General features: G+C 33.9%; 1 protein-coding gene across 9 annotated transcripts in view; it reads right to left on the bottom strand.

Moving 5' to 3' along the window:
- The window catches only part of CTNNA3 (catenin alpha 3), a 1,640,794-nt gene that overhangs the window by 12,611 nt on the left and 1,608,496 nt on the right, over nt 1-19,687 (bottom strand). The window lies entirely within an intron of this gene.

Genomic DNA, 19,687 nt, shown 5'->3' with positions numbered 1-19,687 from the left:
GAAAACAGTATGGAGTTACCTCAAAAAATTAAAAAGAAAACTACCTTATAACCCAGGAATCACACTACTGGGTAATTACCCAAAAAAATACAAAAACACTAATTCAAAGGGATGCATGCACCTCTATGTTTATTGCAGCATTATTTACAATGGCCTAGATGTGGAAGCAGCCCAAGTGTCCATTGAGAGATGAATGGATAAAGAAGATGTGGGGTGTGTGTGTGTGTGTGTATACACATATACACATATACATACATATACGTGTATGTGTGTGTGTGTGTATATATATATGTGTGTGTGTGTGTGTGTATATATATATATATATATATATATATATATATATATATATAATGGAATATTATTCAGCCATAAAAAGGAATGAAATCTTGCCATTTGCAACAACATGGATGGAGCTAGGGAGTATAATGCTGGGTGAAATAAGTCAGTCAACAAAGAAATATACTATACGATTTCACTCACGTGTGGAATTTAAGAAACAAAACAAATAAGCAAAGGAAGAAAAAGAAAGAGACAAACTAAGAAACAGACTCTTAACTATAGTGAACAAGCTGATAGTTACCAGAGGAGAGACAGGTGGGGGATGTCGAAAATAGGGGATAAGAATTAAAGAGTAAACTTACCATGATTTTTAAAAAAATGATTAAAAAGAAGAAGAAGAAGAAGACAAAGAAGAAGATGACAATGGAGAAGAAGAAGAAGAAGAAGAAGAAGAAGAAGAAGAAGAAGAAGAAGAAGAAGAAGAAGGAGAAGAAGAAGAAGGAGAAGAAACCAGGATTTGGTCCCCTACTCTGCAGGCTCTATTTAGCCATTACTTAATACTAAACTTCTCAGTTAAATTATTTGGAAATAAGTTAACATAGGAAATGTGAAAGGGCATTATGTCTGTGTGTCAGCAAACAACAACAGGATAAATATTTCTTTAAAAACTTACAGACTTACAGTCTTTCTAACTTAGAGGTGTCATTTTCATCTCTAGATTGATCTAACAGTGGTAGCTGTACACCATCAGAAATGCTAAAATATATATTTGTCAGCAAAAATCCATCATCTAATTCAATATGTTTTTATTATCCATCCTGAACCTCTCTTGAGGAGCTAATTTTATCCCAATACTTGCTTAACATATTCTTTTGTTTCTGAACAGACTTCGAGAAGAATGGCCTGTATTGAAAGCATTTTCTCTTTTCAGATGCATTCAAAACTGTTAAAGAGCCAGGCTGGCTTAATGGGAAAATCAAATTAGGGACTTTGTTAAGGCTAGTCAAAATGGAGTCACATATCCAAACTGAAATTGTCAAGCTTATAATTAAATTGAGAAGGTGGCTCCACTTTAAATATGAAGAGCTATTCCAAAGGGCCACTGATAGGATTCACATAGTAAATTCGTCCTTTGCCAACTCTCCATTAGAACGTGACAACAAAAGAGGACAACTTAAGTTGAAAGGGGGGAAAGTCAATTCATGGAATGACTAAAGAAATTTAACACCACTGAGACAGCCAGACATGAAATGAAATATGACATTTATTCGTTTGTAATATTGTCCTGTCAAAAAGCATTTTCAAAGCTAATTTTTTTCTGAAGCACATACTCTAGGCCGAAAACATTATGCATCATCTTAAAAAGGAAATAATCACAAACATAACACCAATTCAGGTGGCTACCCAGAATGCCTTTTAATTCTATTTGAAATAACCTGTTATAAAACTAGGTTGGTAATATCAGTGAGCTCTCCTTAGCTATCCTTTAACCATGTTGACTTAAAGGCAAATGCTAACTGAGAAACTAATTTTCTATAACCATTACAGCCCAGGCACTAGTGACACAAATTCAGAAAAATTAGTATATTCTTTCCTAAGTAGAGCTCGCAGGTGGGGTCAGGGTTTGGCATGGCTGTCCCAACATCCATGTTCCAACCTGTACTTTCTCTTCTCTCCAACATCAGACAGGGAGGGCACTGAGGTCTACACTCTCCACAGATATCTAATGTCCGTATTCGACCTGACATCTTGATGAAGGCTATGAGAACTCTGGACTGAGAGCAAGGGAGCACCAGTGTTGGGCCTACATCCTACACTCATCTCTTGTATGACCAAGGGCAAGGGGAAAAGTAGGTTGTGTGAAGCTAAAAATCCAAATGGCGTCAGTTTTCCAATCCATGCAGGGACTTCCAGTCCACAGATCTTTTCAGATTCCTACTATTTTTCAAATCTCTTTTGAACATCTTCCTACCATTTTAACCCCTCTGTTAGCAACAGCTAACATTTCTTAGTTCAGTTCCCTCTGCTACAAACATCTAGTAGAAGAGAACTACCTATGTCCCTAGCACCGATTCATTGGTGAGTCTCTCCTACTTTTAGAGAATCCCGTTATTGGACAAATGGGTTTCTAGTTAAATGGACGGACACCAGCCTGAAGCTGACAAGGGTATGCTGTGTCTTTAGCCAGGCATTGCACGCATTCCACCCAAACACTCTTTCAAACTTCTACTCTCACTAAACCTCTAGCACTTTGTATTCTTCACCTAAAATAAATATGAAACAAATAAGCAAGGAAACAAACAACAGCAACCATAAATTAGAAACAAAAATAGAAGCAGCAAAATGAACCTGCCTGAATCTAACCTTTATTCTTACCCATTTCCATTAAAACAAAAGTGTTATCTCAGTGCTGCTAGCTCAGCTCTAGATTTTATTTCTCCCTGCCTTCTTGGGGACTGTGCACAATTAGTAATTCTTTTATACTACTGCATCTTTATGGTATTCCTTTTTATTGACATTTTCATGTAGTATTTAAATGTTCATAAAATCCTACCTTAAAACACAGCCAGACTTTTTAAAAGGTTTTTTATATTCCCTGACACTGTTTTCCTCATTTCTTAAGCAATTTCTTATCTTCACATATATAATTTTTCATTTTTCTAATAGATATTAACATAATGTATTATCAAATATATATACTATATAAACTATATTATACATAATTAAACATAGTGTGTATAATGTGAATTATATAACTATTGATATATGCATTGATATATGTATATTGATATATGTACTGATGTTGATATGTGTATATTAAATATATGATATAGTATATAATTAACATATTATATACAACATAAATATATGTAAATATACATAAATTTAATATTAGCTAATATAACATGTATGTGAAATATTTAACATATATATTAAGTAAGTCAATATATAATCTATGCGTCTGGTTTCTTTCAATCAAATTTCATTTGTGAGATCACCTAATTCTTATTCTGATATAACATCCCCAATGTAAAAAAAATCATTATTTATCCATTCTACTGTTGATGGACTTGAAAGTAGTTTAGGGCTATTATGAATAGCAATTTATGAATATTCTGTTACGTGTATTTTGGTGAACAAATACATGAAATTTTGTTGTGTATGTTCCTGAGAGTGCAATTGCAGAGTCATAAAAATGCGCATATTCAGTTTTATTTGATATTTCCACATAAAAAGTGGAAGTGATCCTGCAAATTTATACTTCTACCAGCAATGTATGATAGTTCCAATTGCTACATACCTTCACCAATGCTTTTTCCTCATATTTTTCACCTTAACCATTTTGGAAGGTTTATAGTTGAGATTTTCAGTGGCACTTCATCGATAACTAATGAAGCTGCATATATTCTCTTATGTTTATATTAACCTGCATCTAGAGACCATGCAAAAGTCACCTAATTATTCTTATACATTTTTTCCAGATTCTTTTGGATTTTCCTGTATACAAGCATGTCATCTATGAATAATGACAATTATATTTCTTCTTGTTTTGTCTTTTTTCTCTTTTGCATTATTGCACTAAGTAGAGCTACCAATGCAGACATGGTGATATTAGGCATTTTTCATGCATCTTCAACCTCAAAGAGAATGTTTTTCATATTTTATCATTTATTTCTTAGTTACCTCATAGAGGAGGTGTTTATTTTTATTATTATTTTTTAATTTTCTGGCAAGGGAGGATTTCTTAGTTTTCTTTTTGTTTTTGATTTCTAGCCTAAAATACTACTGTAATTAGAGAACAAACTTTGAATGGTTTCAAAAATTTGGTATTTGTTTAGGCTGTCTTTATGACCCAACATACGGTTAAATTTGATACGTGTCAGGTACACAAGAAAGGAAGGTAAATCCTAGTATTGTTAAATCAATGTTGTATTATGTCTGCTAGCTTCCGTGAGCCTCTTATCAATCAAGCCCAGAATTCCTACCTCAGCTTTCAAGCAAGCACTGATCTGCTTTATATCACCATAAATTAGATGTACCTTTCTAGGGTTGCATATAAATGGAAGTCTACAGTATGTCCTTTTTTTGTGTTTTGCGTCTTTCACTCAGCATTATATATGTAAGTTTTACCCATATTACCATATTACATGTATTAGTTTATTCTCTTTATTGTTGAGGAGTATTAAATTTTATTCATATACCACAACTTTTAATCCATTAACCTGTTGACTGACATTTCATTTGCTTACAATCCTTTATTATCATAAATAAAGCTGCACAACTACTTCATAGCAGAAGTTTTTATTTCTCTTGGGAAAATACCTAGAAATAAAACTTCTATGTCATATTTTAAGTGTATGTTTAACTTTGTAAGAAATCAAACTGTTGACCAGTTATTTTTTCATTTTAAATTTCCACCAGCAATGATATGAGAGTTACAATTACTCAATGCCCTTGACCATACTTGGTATTTTCTATCTTTTTAAATTTTAGACATTCTAGTGAGTATAAAGTACAATGTCACTGAGTATTCTAGTTGTTCTTCTCTGATTATTAATTATATTGAGGATATGTTAGTGTACTTAATGAACATTCACATATCTTCTTTAATGAAATATTTGTTAAATGTTTTGCCTCATTTTTGGACTACGTTTTTTTCTATTCAGTTTTAGTGTTCTTTATATATTCTGTATACAAGTCCTTTGTCAAATATTTGTATTACAAATATCTTCTCCCAGTCTGTGATTTTTCTTTCACTTTCTTAACTGGAGTCTTTCAAAAAACTCAAGTTTTAAAATTTGGTGAAGTCCAATTTATCAACTTATTTTTATTCTTTGGTTAATAACTGTTCTTTCCTCCTGAAAACTGTTTGGCTACCAAACAAGTTTGCCAAAATTTTCTTTTATGTTTTCTTCTAGATGTTTGAAGTTTTAGATTTATATTTAAGGCTATGGCTAACTTTGTATTGATTTCTGTTTGTGGGGTGATATACAGCACTTTTTTTTTTCATATAGATATCCAGTTGTTCAAGTACCATTTGGTGAAAATGCTCTTCTTTTCTTTTTAAGCTATCTCAATACCACCATCAATATTAAATTAACCATATACATATGGGTCTATTTCTGGACTTCCAATTTGTTTCCATATCTATGTTTATCTTTATGCCAGTACCATACTATTTTGAATACTATAGTTTTATATTAAGTTTTTAAAAAATATTTTATTTATTTATTTGAGACAGAGGGAGACAATGTGGGCATGCACGTGGAAACAGGGACAGGAACAGAGGGGGATCAAGAAGGACAAGCAGACTCCATGCTGAGTGTGGAGCCCTATGTGGGGCTCCCTCAGGATGCTGAGATCATGACCAGAGCCACTCAACTGACTGAGCCACTCAGGCACCCTGTGTATTAAGTTTTGAAGTAAAATACATGCAATATAAATTTGTTCTTTATTTTAACAATTGATTTGACTATTTCAGGTTATTTGGATTTCTATATAATTTATAGAATTTATATAAATTCTATATAATTTATAGAATTTATATAAATTTATATATAATTTATAGAATTTATATAAATTCTACAAAAATGCCTGTGGGAATATTGATTGCTATTATGTTTAAGATATTGATCAATCTAGATAGAAATGACAACTTAACAATACTGATTCTCATTCTTTGAACATAATATAGCTCTCCATTTTTTTTGAAGATTTTTATTTATTTATTTGACAGAGAGAGAGGCAGCGAGAGAGGGAACACAAGCAGGGGGAGTGGGAGAGGAAGAAGCAGGCTTCCCGCTGAGCAGGGAGCCCAATGCAGGCTCCATCCCAAAACGCTGGGATCATGACCTGAGCCAAAGGCAGATGCCTAACGAGTGAGCCACCCAGGCGCCCCAGCTCTCCATTTTTTAAATGTTTAGTTTCTCTCAACAAGAGTTTGTAATTTTCAGTTTAAATATCTTGCATATATGATGATAAATTTCCCCTCATATCTTGCTTTTGATGTTACTATAAAATTTATTTTGAAAATGTTTTTCTTTGATTTTTTATTGCTAATATATAGAAATACAATTTATTTTTAGGTTTTTGTTTTGTTTTGATTTTGTTTTGTTTGTATTTTGGTCTTGTTTCTTGCAACATTTCTGCAGTCCACAAATTGACTCCAGGAAGAAATTTTAGGTGAAGTTAAGGCTCACACTTAACATTTTTTCCCCCTTTCTCAGGATTTACAGTCTTCTAACACTTATTGTCCAGTATTTAAAAATAGTAGTGATATATATTTCATTCAGTGTTATGGTTGTTCATAGGAAGGAAAGCCCAGGTTTAATTACTATAATATGCTAAGAAGCAGAAGTCCAGTTATGTCACAGATTTAAAAGGTTATATACATTTTACATTATAGTATTGGGTTCATAGAGATTTATAATTGTGCTACAGTCTTCTTAAAAGACCTCTTCATCACTGTGAAATGCTCTTCTTCATGTATACTGATCATGCCTTGAATTCTACTTTACCAACAATCTTTTGATTAGTGTTTGAAGAGCATATCTTTTTCAAACTTTAGTTTCTACTTTTATTTGTCCCTTTATTTATTTTTTTAAAGACTTATTTATTTATTTATTTCAAGAGATAGAGAAGAGCGGAAGCACAGGAGCAGAAGGATGAGGGGCAAAGGGAGAGGGAGAGAGACAATCTCAAGGTCACTCCCCGCTGAGCACAAGCTTGATGGGCAGCTCAATCTGACAACCTTGAGATGGTGACCTGAGCAGAAACCAAGAGTCGGGGGGTCAACCAACTGAACCACCCAGGTGCCCCTATATTTAATATATGTCTCTTTTTCAAGTATTGCATGGTGTTTTCTTTATTCCTGTTTGGAAATCTTTCACCTATTATGTAACATAATTACAAAGTCAGGTTATGTTTATAACTATTTTACTATTCATATTTTATTTGACATATGTATGTGTTATCTATCTTTATCTCTCTTGTTTCTTTTGGGCTGATGAAATAGTTTATATTCTTCCATTTTCCTTCTCTAGTACTTCTTTTTGACTACTTTTGTTTTGGTAGGCCTAAGATTAAAACATCCTTTGACTTACTAAGGTTTAATATAAAATATTACTTTGGGGCACCTGGCTGGCTCAGTTTGTTAAGTGTCTGACTCTTGATTTTGGCTCAGGTCATGATCTCTGGGTCATGGGATCGAGCCCTGCACTGGGCTCCACACTGAGCAGGGAGTCTGCTTGCGACTCTTCCCATCTCCCTCTGCCCCTCCCCTGCTTGTACTCTCTCTCTCTCTCTCAAATAAATAAATAAATCTTTAAAAAATATATATATATAAAGGTTATTTTTATTCTTCTGTAATACTATAATATAGAAAATTTTACTTACTCATTTCAATTTTTACAATATATAATCATAATGAATTTTACTTCCAAACATTTTAAACTCAATAGGGCAATTGTGATATTTCTTTGTACTGTCAGATTTTTTAAATTTTTTTAAAAAATTTTAAAATTTTTTAAAAAATTTTCTCACATATGTACATTTTCCTCTTACATTTCTGTGTTTCCATTTTAGAAAAATTTTTTTCTATGTAAAAGACTACCTTTAGTATTTCTTTTTCAAATGGCCTGATAGTGAGAAATCCTATCAGTTTTTATTTTTTCTTAAAGGATCTTCACTTCAGCTTTATTTCTGAAGTATATTATTCTTAGTTATAGAATTCTAGACTGGCACTTGTATTCTTTCACCTTAAAGAGATCATTCCATTTTCTTCAAGATTCCATCATTTCTTTTGAGAAGGCAGTTAATAAGTTTTCATGACTCTCCTTTGAAGAAAGCCAGTCTTTCCTCTCTGGTTGCCTTTAAGATATTAACTGCCTTCTTTTTAATCAGCGGTTCGACTATGATGTACCTAGCTGTCAGATTTTTTTCTTTTACATCCTGCACTGGACCCACTGAGCCGCATGAATTCATGAATTAATCTGCTCAGTAAGGGGAAATTGTAGGCAATTATTTCCTTGAATATTGCTTTTGTTTCCTTTTTTTCTTCTTTTTCTTTAGGAGATCCAAATACAGCCATGTTAAATATTTTGTGCTTCTTCTCAGTGTCTCTTACCTGGCTTTCTAGTTGCTGTTGGTGGAGCCATTGGCTCATCATAACCCACTGCATTCTATCCAGAAATGGAAGTTTTCTCATTTTAGCAGGAATTTTAGTTTTTCTCTTTCATAAATTCTTAATATTCAAAACTGCTAAACAGTTTATCCTTGTTAAAAACTTTCTTCCTAGTTTCAACTCTAGTTTATCCATTTACCTCTCAGTTTGCACAATGTAGAATTTTCTTGTGCAGGATGTTTTCTCCTGATGTTCCTTAAGTATCTGGGTTTCAAACTCTCCCCTCATTTTTCCCCCTCAGTCTAAGTCCACTCATGGACTTCCAAGGCTACAATTACCATTAATTTGCCTACAATTATGATTCTCAAAATTCATCATCTTAGCACTAAAATTCCTTACCTCACATAAGGAAACATCAACCAGTCAACCACCTAAGTGAAAACTACAAATCACCTTTTCACCAGTCACATCTAGTCAATCACCACAGCACTAGTCCAAACCTTCGATTATCTTTCCTTCTCTATCATCACCACCCTAGAACAGGTCGTTATCTTCTTTAACTTGGACAACTGCAATATGTTTCTGGGCTCTATGTCTGCATTTTTCTTCCTCTCAGGTCCATTTTCTACAATAAGGCAAACATTACCTAATCTCAAAAAACAAATCCATTTGTTTTACAATACACTGGTGGGTTTGCATTGGATTTTAAAGTTTATCTTCTTACTAAACGTTTTGTTACAAGTTACAAAGCCTTAGCTAATTTTGTCTCATCCTGCTTACTCAACTTTATTTTTTGCTTTTATGTTATGTGGCCCAGCCATAAAATGAAACTAAACTAGACTAAAATATTTTAGTTTCTAAATATGCCATATATTTTTTTTCTCACCTCCAAGCCTGTTCACAAGCCATTTCATTTGCTGGGAAGTAACCTCTTCTCTTTGCATCAGGGAGACTCCCATTCCCCCGTTAGGTCTCACATTAATACCACTTTCTCAGGGAAGCATTCAATGATACCTACAATAGGCTGGATCACCTTTTTATATGTAGTTATAGCAATACATATTTCATCTAACATTAGGGTCATCATAAGGCAAAAAGATCCACGTAGGAAAGATAATACTGTCTTTTTCACCCTAATTACTTGAGACAAACTATAAGGGATATTTGGCACACAAATAAACTACTTGAAGTACCATTAATATAAGTTGTAGAACTGTAAGTACATAAAACATACACCGAATATTTTCAAATATAGATATGATTTCACTTATTCCTTTCTATTCTGCCCCAAAACAATATTTCCCAGATGTTCCATATACAAGTTCCATAAAACAGAAAGTTTTTAGCATCTAAGAATGGAACGAAAATCCTTGATCAAATGATGCTTCTCATTATTTATGTTTAAAACTCTAAACACAAATCTGCTGAAAGACATACGTGTCAGAAAACTCAAAATTCCCACATTTAGATTACTATCATTCTTAATAATCTTAATGGAATATATCAATAAGCAATACGTCTATTAGCTCAAAAATAAATGCTGGTTTTACAGTAGACAACCTATGTTTGAACCTTAATTCTGCCACACCTTAAATACGCAGCCTGAGAAGAAAATAATTAGCTTCTCTGAGCTTCTGTTTCCTTTCAGTGTAATTATAATAAAAATGCATTTCAGAGTGGGTTGTTACGACTAAGTGTGATAACATTTATAATATGCTAAGGTAGGGTTTTTCACATCACATACATATGCACAAAATGAAACTATGGATTTTTTAAGTTTTTAAGGTGAACTGGCAAATAATACAACACACAATTTGGAGATTTTGATGAAACAAACCTGAAGACAAATTCTACCCATGTTTTGAAAAGCCAAGAACAGCAGAAGAACATTTCTTGACAACAAGAGGTGAAGGGAGAATACTGTGACTCTTTTCCATCCCATCCCGTCCCAACACACACACACACACACACACACACACACACACACACACACCACATATTACCACATTTCTCAAATCAGCATGAGGCTAGCTCTATCACTATCCTTTTAGTGAAAATATTGCTCAGGGTGCAGTGAGGAAAATAGAAACTATTCCAGGTGTTTCAAACACAGAATGTAATACAGGAACTTGATTATCGCCGGGCAATCCTCAACTTAGCAGCAGCAGCATGAACTGCTACCATTCTTGGTATGAAAGGATATTAAAAAGATGAGACCATGAAAGTAGCTAAAACACCAAAAGTAAATGATTGTCAATAGTCTACCAATTGTCTCCCTTTGGTTAAACTGAGCTGGAAATGAGTAGTTAAAACAATCTTTGATGGGGAAAGGTTCTGAGAACAATGGTAACCATGACTAGCAAAATGAGATTTTATGTCTCCTCAATTTCAATATGCCATTGTTTCCTTAGTATAATTTCACAGTACTTACTTTTCCATTTCTGTAAGTATAATGTTGTGCGTATTTTAAAAGGAAGTTCATATGTCTGTGCTCTCATTCAACAAAGAAATATTTACACAAAGTCAAGTAGTTATTTTCCCTACATCTATTAATAAAACAAAACAAGGGAGAGTGATGGTTTGTTTAACTCTCAAGGTTTTTGCATACTTAGGATCTGTAATGTCCTGTCAAACATGCCTAAGCCTCTCTAGAAAAATTCTGGTATTTTGTTAGGAAAATAGAGTTTACAGAAGTAAAAAGAGTACACAAATAAACTTTAAATTATTATTTGTATACATAAGCCTACACATTGTATATATGTATATATATTTATATAATATAAATACATTTATACATATACATATATGTATACATATATGTATCTATAATAAATATATATGTATATGTGTTCATATATACAACGTAGCTTTCTGATTTTAAGTAAAATGTCAGCTTCCCTGTTGTTTTGTTGACATACAACTGAAATTCTGCCTCATCTTGCAATTTTTTTGTAACTCAGCTTTTCCAGAGTCTTTGAAGGTTTGATCATGGTTTAACATGACTCTATGAAACATAGTATTGGCTTCTATTTTTTAATTAAAACTTAATTTCACAATCATCTAGTAAGTACGAGCTATAAGGAAAACATGACTAGCTTTAGACAATTTCTACAACAAAATCTAGGGTAAAGTTGCCGGTTTTCTGGACTCCTGTGTGCCTTTTTAATATCTTATGCTTCCCATAGTCTCATTTAACTGGTACATCTAGGTGCTACTCCAGCCCCATGCTTTCCATGGCCTACAGAAACTACAATTATGTACTGTGTCCGTGATTTAAATCTAGGATAAGAAGCAGCAGTATTAACTCATACGATTATTGCTTCATCCACACACTGGAAGAAAAGGGCAGCAGGTAATAAGACAAAACAGTGCTTCAGAAATTATTCCAGAAGAAGCCTAGAGCAACAAAATGCTGTTATCTCAGATGTGAGGCATGGAATATGTCAGCTGTAAAAAATGCACCTTGAGGAAAACAATTAAAGTGTCTTTAAAACTACCATCTTCTATTTATTTAAGACTCAAAACTTTGTATCTGAGAGAATGTCAGAGGTTGGGAAAGTGTAGACAATGGGGAAATACGAAAAAGTTTTCTTCTTGTATTTAGTTTCTTTTCAAATCAGAAATCACTCTCATCCTGCCTAAAGTGTCTTTATAAAGCACAAAACAATCTTCCAGAGTCTTTCCATAGATAAGCACAGCTGTCTCTTCGTTGAGGGGATGAAATTCAAACACATTTCAGAGCAGCTGCTTGTTGCCCTCCCAGCTGCTTGGAATACGGGAAACTTTACTGGCAGCAAGCCCCAAACCAAAGCAGCAGGCATCTAAACGATCCCCCAGGCACTGGAATTAAGCAGGCGGTAAAGTATGAAGCCATGTGTGGTTTTTTAATCATTGTGATCTTAGCCTCTGTGTGAATTTAAAGAATAAAGCCCACATTGCAAGGGTGGTTCAATATTCTCAAATCAATCAATGTGATACAGCACATCAATAAAAGAAAGGATAAGAACTATATAATCATTTCAATAGATGTGGAGAAAACATTTGACAAAGTATAACATACATTCATGATAAAAAACCCTCAACAAAGTAAGTTTAGAGGGAACATACCTCAACATAATAAAGGCCTTATGTGAAAAACTCACAGTAATCATACTCAATGGGAAAAAACAGAGCTTTTCCCCTAAGGTCAGGAAGAAGACAAGGATGTCCACTCTCACCACTTTCATTCAACATAGTACTGGAAGTCCTAGCCACAGCAATCAGATAACAAAAAAGAAATAAAAGGAATCCAAATTGGTCAGAAGAAGTGAAATTTTCACTATTTGCAGATGACATGATACTCTGTATAGATAACTCAAGACTTCATCAAAAAATTGCTAGAACTGATACACAAATTCAGTGATGTCACAGGATACAAAATCAATGTACTATTACTTTTCTATACACTAATCATAAAGTAGCAGAAAGAGAAATTAAGAAAACAATTCCATCTACAATTATAACAAAAATACTAAGATACATAGGAAGAAACCTAAGCAAAGAGGTGAAAGACCTGTACTCTGAAAACTATAAAATACTGATGGAAGAAATTGAAGATGACACAAACAAATGGAAAGATATTCCATGCTCATGGATTAGAAGAACAAACATTGTTAAAATATCTATACTACCCATAGCAATCTATACATGTAACGCAATACCTATCAAAAAAACCAACAGCATTTTTCACAGAACTAGAACAAAGAATCCTAAAATTTGTATGGAACCACAAAAGAGGATGAATAGCCAAAGCAATTTTGAAAAAGAAAAGCAAAACTGGAGGCACCGCAATTCCAGACCTCAAGTTATATTACAAGGCTGTAGTAATCAAAGCAGTATGGTACAGGCACAAACATAGACACACAGATCTATAGAACAGAATAGAAAATTCAGAAATGAATCCACATTATATGGTCAATTAATCTTCAAAAAAAGCAGTGGCACCTGGGTGGCTCAGATGGTTAAGCATCTGCCTTTGGCTCCGGTCATGATCTCCAGGTCCTAGGATAGAGCCCCACATCACGTCAGGCTCCCTGCTAATTGGGGAGTCTGCTTCTTCCTCTTCCTCTGGAAGAGGGAAACATAGTATATGAAACATAGTATTGGCTTCTATTTTTTAATTAAAACTTAATTTCACAATCATCTAGTAAGAGCTATAATGAAAACATGACTAGCTTTAGACAATTGCTACAACAAAATCTATGATAAAGCTGCCCGACCCCCACACTCTGCTCGTGCTCTCCCTCTCTCTCAAATGAATAAAAAAAATAAATCTTTAATCTTTAACAAAGCAGTAAAGAATATCCAATGGGTAAAAGCCTCTTCAACAGTGTTGGGAAAACTGGACAGCAACATGCAAAAGAATGAAACAGGACCACCTTCTTACACCACACAAACAAATCTAAGTGTGAGACCTGAAACCATAAAAATCCTAGAAGAGAACACAAACAATAACTTCTTTGATGGCAGCTGTAGCAACTTCTTTCTAGATATGACTCTTGAGGCAAGGGAAATAAAAGCAAAAGTAAACTATGGGGCTACATCAAAATAAAAAGTTTCCGCACAGTAAAGAAAACAACAAAACTAAAAGGCAACCTAAGGAATGGGAGAGGATATTTGCAAGTAACATATCCGATAAAGGGTTAGTATCCAAAATATATAAAGAACTTATAAAACTCAATACCCCCAAAAAACAAATAATCCAATTAAAAAATAGGCAGAAGACATGATGGGCATTTCTCCAAAAACATATCCAGATGGCCAACAGACACAAGAAAAGATGTTCGTTATCACTTATCATCAGGGAAATGAAAATCAAAACTACAATGAGGTATTACCTTACACCTGTCAGAATGGCTGTAGTCAACAACACAAGAAACAAGTTTGGCGAGAACATGGAGAAATAGGAATGCTCTTGCACTGTTAGTGGGAAGGCAAACTGGAGCAGCCACTGTAGAAAACAATATGGAGTTTCCTCAGAAAGTTAAAAGCAGAACTACCTTATGAACCAGCAATTGCACTACTAGGTATTTACCTAGAGAATACAAGAGCACTATTTTGAAGGGACACATGCACCCCTGATGTTTATAAGAGCATTATTTAGAATAGCCAAGATATGGAAGCAGCACAAATGTCCATCAATTGATGAATGGATAAAGAAGACATGAATACTGGACTATTATTCAGCCATAAAAAGAATGAATTCCTGCCATTTGTAACAGCATAGATGGAACTAGATAGAGAGTATAATGCTAGGTGAAATAAGTCAGTCAGAGAAAGACAAATACCATACAATTTCACTCATATGTGGAATTTAAGAAACAAACAAGCAAAGGAGAAAAAATAAGAGAGAGAAAAATCAAGAAGCAGACTCTTAATTATAGAGAAAAAACCTGATGGTTACCTGAAGGGAGGTGGGGGGGGTTAAATAGGTAATGGGGATTAAGGAGGGTACTTATGATGAGCACCAGGTGATGAATGGAAATGTTGAATTACTAAATTGGTCACCTTAAACTAATATAGTACTGTATGTCAACGAATTGTAATTAAATTTAAAAAAATAAATAGCACAGGGTCAGTGGGTGACTCTATAGGTGTGTAAGTGTGTGTAGGAGGAAGGGAAGAAGGAATAGAGCTGAGTAGTTAAGAGTATGGGCTCTGGAGACAAACTACATGAATCCAAACAAATCCTTTCTCTAAGTCTCAGTTTTCTCGTCTGTAAAATAGAAAGGTCACATCTACCTCATAGGACTGCCATGAAGACAGATTAAGTACAGACATAGCACAAGGTATTCTAGATACACTAATTCACTATCATTACTATGATTATCGAGGTTTTGAAAACAATAACCTTCCTTTCCTATTGGTTATTGCAAAAAGTAAGAGAATGAGGAAAGATGAAGTTATAATAATGTCCCCCCCATTTTGTAAACTTATGTTAAGTCCACACACTTAAAAATATTATCTAAAATTCTCATAACAATCCTGTGAGGTAGGTTTCATTTTTCCCATTTACCAGATAAGATATCTAAGAACTATGACTCAGAGAATGTCAGTGTGTTGTGTGGTCACCCAGGCAGTAGTAAAGCTGGGATTAAACCCAAATCTATGTAACTCCAAATCCCCTCTGTTTTTTTAACCATCTTGTGCTAACTCTCAAAAAAGAAAATGTTTCAGGATTTAGTGAAAAGTCTTTTCTCATTTGGGTCTGAGATCTCCCAACCTACTCTTTTTACTTTACCTCAAATATTTTGCTGTGAGATATCTCTTCTCTTTAGTTGGGGAGCCTTCTGGTTTTAATCCCTGACCACTTAACTCTGATAATAATCTCCACTCAGTGTCTCTGAATGGCATTCCCCAGGCTAACTCTTATCCTTCAGAAATAAGTGCCAAATGTGAGTACACAATAACTCTCCTACTGCATCTTAATTGTACCTTTTCAAGAGAAAGATTGACTTTTATGACAAAAACTATTTGAATTTACAGGTAAATCTCTATATTTATAGACCCTGGTTTTTGAGTGTTTATTACATGGCTAACCATCAATGAGCTGAGTGTTATGGAGTAAGTGTGTATGTGTGTGTGTTGCCCACTTCAAATACCACGCATTTTCTTTTCTCTCTTTAATCTCACCATTCAGTTTTGAACATTCATAGGTCCAAGAAATGCAAAACTGTAATGATAAAACATAGTGACTACAAAGAAAGACAAGGGTTATCCTCAGATCAAAGCTTTTAACCTAGAGGTCTGGACACACTGTTGCATTTCAATTACTTGTGACCATGTGTCACAGGGTCCATAATTTGGTGGTAATAATATTTCAAATACTGAAATTGGAGAATGATTTACTGTTTTTCCATAAATTAGAGTAGCATCAGGTTATCCCTCTAATTATATCCTTTCATTCACTTGTATTCTGATATACTTCCTGGAGTTAGAAAGAAGGGGAGGGCTAAAACTAGATTCCCAGTAATCAAGCTATTAGCCCACTTTATCAATACAGTGTTCACTGAAGTGGCCCTTCTCTTCAGAAATATGTTCTGCATATGAATTTGAGTCACTGCAGGGGAATAAAAAGGAAAAGGAAAAAGTCTGAGATATTCTCTTTTAGGAACTGAAACTATATATTGGTTCATTTTCCACAATGATTTCTGTGCTCATTGTCATTTCCTCCTTTTTCCATGATAACTAAATCTGAAATTTATTCAGGCAGAATATACCCAATCTTGAGGAATAAATCATGATTGGTCTACCATCCTTTATAAATGATTGATCTAGGGGTGTTTCATATGACCTAGTCTTGACCAACAGGGTAGGGGAAAGTCTGCTAGGATGATTCTGGAAAAGATTCTTTGTTATAATAAAAGATCATGTCATAAAAATGGAAATCTCGTTCTTTACTTCTTAAAAGTAGTTGTTTAAAAATTGAAATTTGGCTGCTGTTTCTATACTGAAATTATAAGAGAGAAAACACAACAAATACAGATGATGACAGAGGAAAATATGGAAAGAACCCAAGTTAAATAACATTATGAAATCCCGGAACAACCAGTACCTGGACTTCTTGTTATAGTTCAAATCATCGATAATAAATTTTGTTACTTGGAATTAACAGCATTCTTCTTTTCAGATCCTATTGCCAGTTTTCTATGCCCAGCCCAAAATAGTTCAGATGAAGATGATGTCATCAGTCTCATAGCTGGTATTCCACATTCCAACCATCTTGGAAATTTTGGTTGCAATTATTTTCCTGCAGCACTATTTGTTCAAGAACATACAGATAATCCTTACTATGAGTCTCATACTATGGGTACTAAGTTTTGAACTGGCTTCTTATTAATCTCCCAGATCGTGTCTTTATGAAAGCATGACCACTTTATTTGCTATTGCTCACCTACACTTACTTCATCCTGCCTCTGCACTTTGAAACTTAAACTATTTTACCAATGGAACTACACCATAAACTCACTCAATTCATTTCTATTTCCACCTCTAACATGCAGGTTTTAAGGCAAAGTAATCTATTATTTCAATGAAAACTATGGCTATATGTATGATGAAATCAATAAGATATTCAGATATTGTTCAACAATACTCAGAGAAAGAAACAAAAACATGGGCAGAGAAGTCACTAAACTGGGAGAGGATAACATTCTGGGAGAATGGAAAGAGGTCAAGAGACAAATGTTGCATTGAGGCACAAAGGCAAGTTCACTTAGTAGTGAAAGATCTTAGGTGCCAGGAGGTCAGAATTTTCACCTTTGGTGAACATTGATTGGGTACCAGGAAAAGATGGGCAGTCATTCATTTTTGGGAGCTCTCTGGGTTTTTAGAGCACAGACTGGGTCCCAGCACCACAGGACTGAAGATCTGACCACTACATAGAACCACAGCATCACCGAGAGAGAAGAGATGGCCAACTGAAGAAGGAGCAATGGCCAGAAGAGTTATACTTGGTTTTGAACATATATGAATATACCTCCTTACACTCCCATAAGCAACTGAAGTTACAAAAATGTAAAAGACAGTGAAATTTGAGTTATTTCTGTCAATATAACACTGTATGAATGACACTTGGGTTATTAACAATAACCTAATAATAACCTAGAAAATTTGGGGCTACAACACTAATCTTTTGTCTTAAAAAGATATCTTTAAACATATCTTCAATTCTTCAGAAAATATGCAATTCAAAGGAGGAATAAAGACTTTATTTTGCAAGGAGATGATAAAATACACTTTGCTAGGCTCCCTTTACTTTTCAGGATTCTCAGGAATGAATCTATTGATTCCATGGAGATAGTTTGTCTTGACTTGTATTTATATTTTCTTTATTTCATTGTTTTGTTTATAATCATATCATGCTTCTGAATTTTTCTCTTTAAGATATCTGGTAATTATGTCTGATTGTGATGATTTGTTTGAATTAAGCAGAAGTGACAAGGTAACTTATCCTGTACCAGAACTTTGGCAAATTGAAAATGCTTCTTTTTTTTTAATTTTATAGAATTCTTAATCAGAATTTTATTGCATGTAAGAAAAATGTCCCTTAACAATGGTGCAGATAATGCAGTTTGAGCAATAATAAAATTAGCTGATTCTAATATTTCACAGTTTTTAATTATTTTGTCCTTTCATTTAATGAAATAATTTGGTATATCTCAGGTTCACAGTCAATATCCATTTCAATTTATGGAAAAGCTTTTGAACTGTATATAGAAGCCTAGTAATATCTCCAGTGGGTAAACTATTATTGGTAGTGATACAAACAAGTTATAGCTCAGCCTTCACGAATACATATTTTATTGGAACTGACAAAGAAGTAAGGTGAGCTGTGGAATAGTCAAGAATTTAGGTAATGAACTTTTATAATAGCATGGAAAGTAAAGTATCAATCCTGCTTCTGTGCCCAGATATCTCATACATCTTAGCCCCAGACTTTACAATTTATTGTCCAAAATGTACATTTAGCAAGAAAGACGAATAACTATTTCCAACTGTCTTGTGACAATAATAAAATTTTGTTTAGAGAGTTTAAACTGGATTTAGAAGGGAGACTAGTCTGGTTGTTCAAATCTAGATTCAATCATAGCTAAATACTGATTACTACCCTCAACTTATTTAAATTAGCTGTTAGTATCTGGGATTAATGTAGTTACAGTACAGGTGTGTACCACATATTTCCAAACATTTTAATCAAATAACTATTTCAAATATATACCAAGTATAAAACCAAACTTATTCATGAAACAATAAAGCAGTTGTTTTAACATTATGAAAGGGTCTACATGTAGAGATTCCTGATGCCATCAAGCTATCTGAAATTCCCTGCTACTCTCATTTGGGTCAATAGAAGTCTGCATCATTTCTCAGACGTATCTGTGATTTCAACTAACAATTATACACTTGAAGCATTCTGCATACAGTGAAGCATTCCACATCTCTTCAGCCTTGACATCTTTTTTGGGTTCCATTATCATATTTCCAATTACCTCTTGGATATTTACACATTAGATGTACTGTAAGAACTTTAAATGTAACTTACACCTAAATTGCCATATTCTCCCTAGGTAGATCAGCATAATCATTAGTAGTGATTAAAAGCATAGTTTTTAGAAGCAAATGGCCTGTTCTCGAAATTTTTCTTTGCCACTTATTAGCTGAGTGACTTTAGATGATTTATTTATCTCTGTGTGTCTCAATTTTCTCATCTGAAAAACAGGCAATAACTGTACCTAATAAAGTTCA

Source organism: Ursus arctos, unplaced genomic scaffold, assembly GCF_023065955.2.
Source record: "Ursus arctos isolate Adak ecotype North America unplaced genomic scaffold, UrsArc2.0 scaffold_7, whole genome shotgun sequence".
NCBI classification, from domain to species: Eukaryota; Metazoa; Chordata; class Mammalia; order Carnivora; family Ursidae; genus Ursus; species Ursus arctos.
The sequence above is the reverse complement of the archived record's forward strand: the minus strand, read 5'-3'. Positions and strand labels throughout refer to the sequence as shown.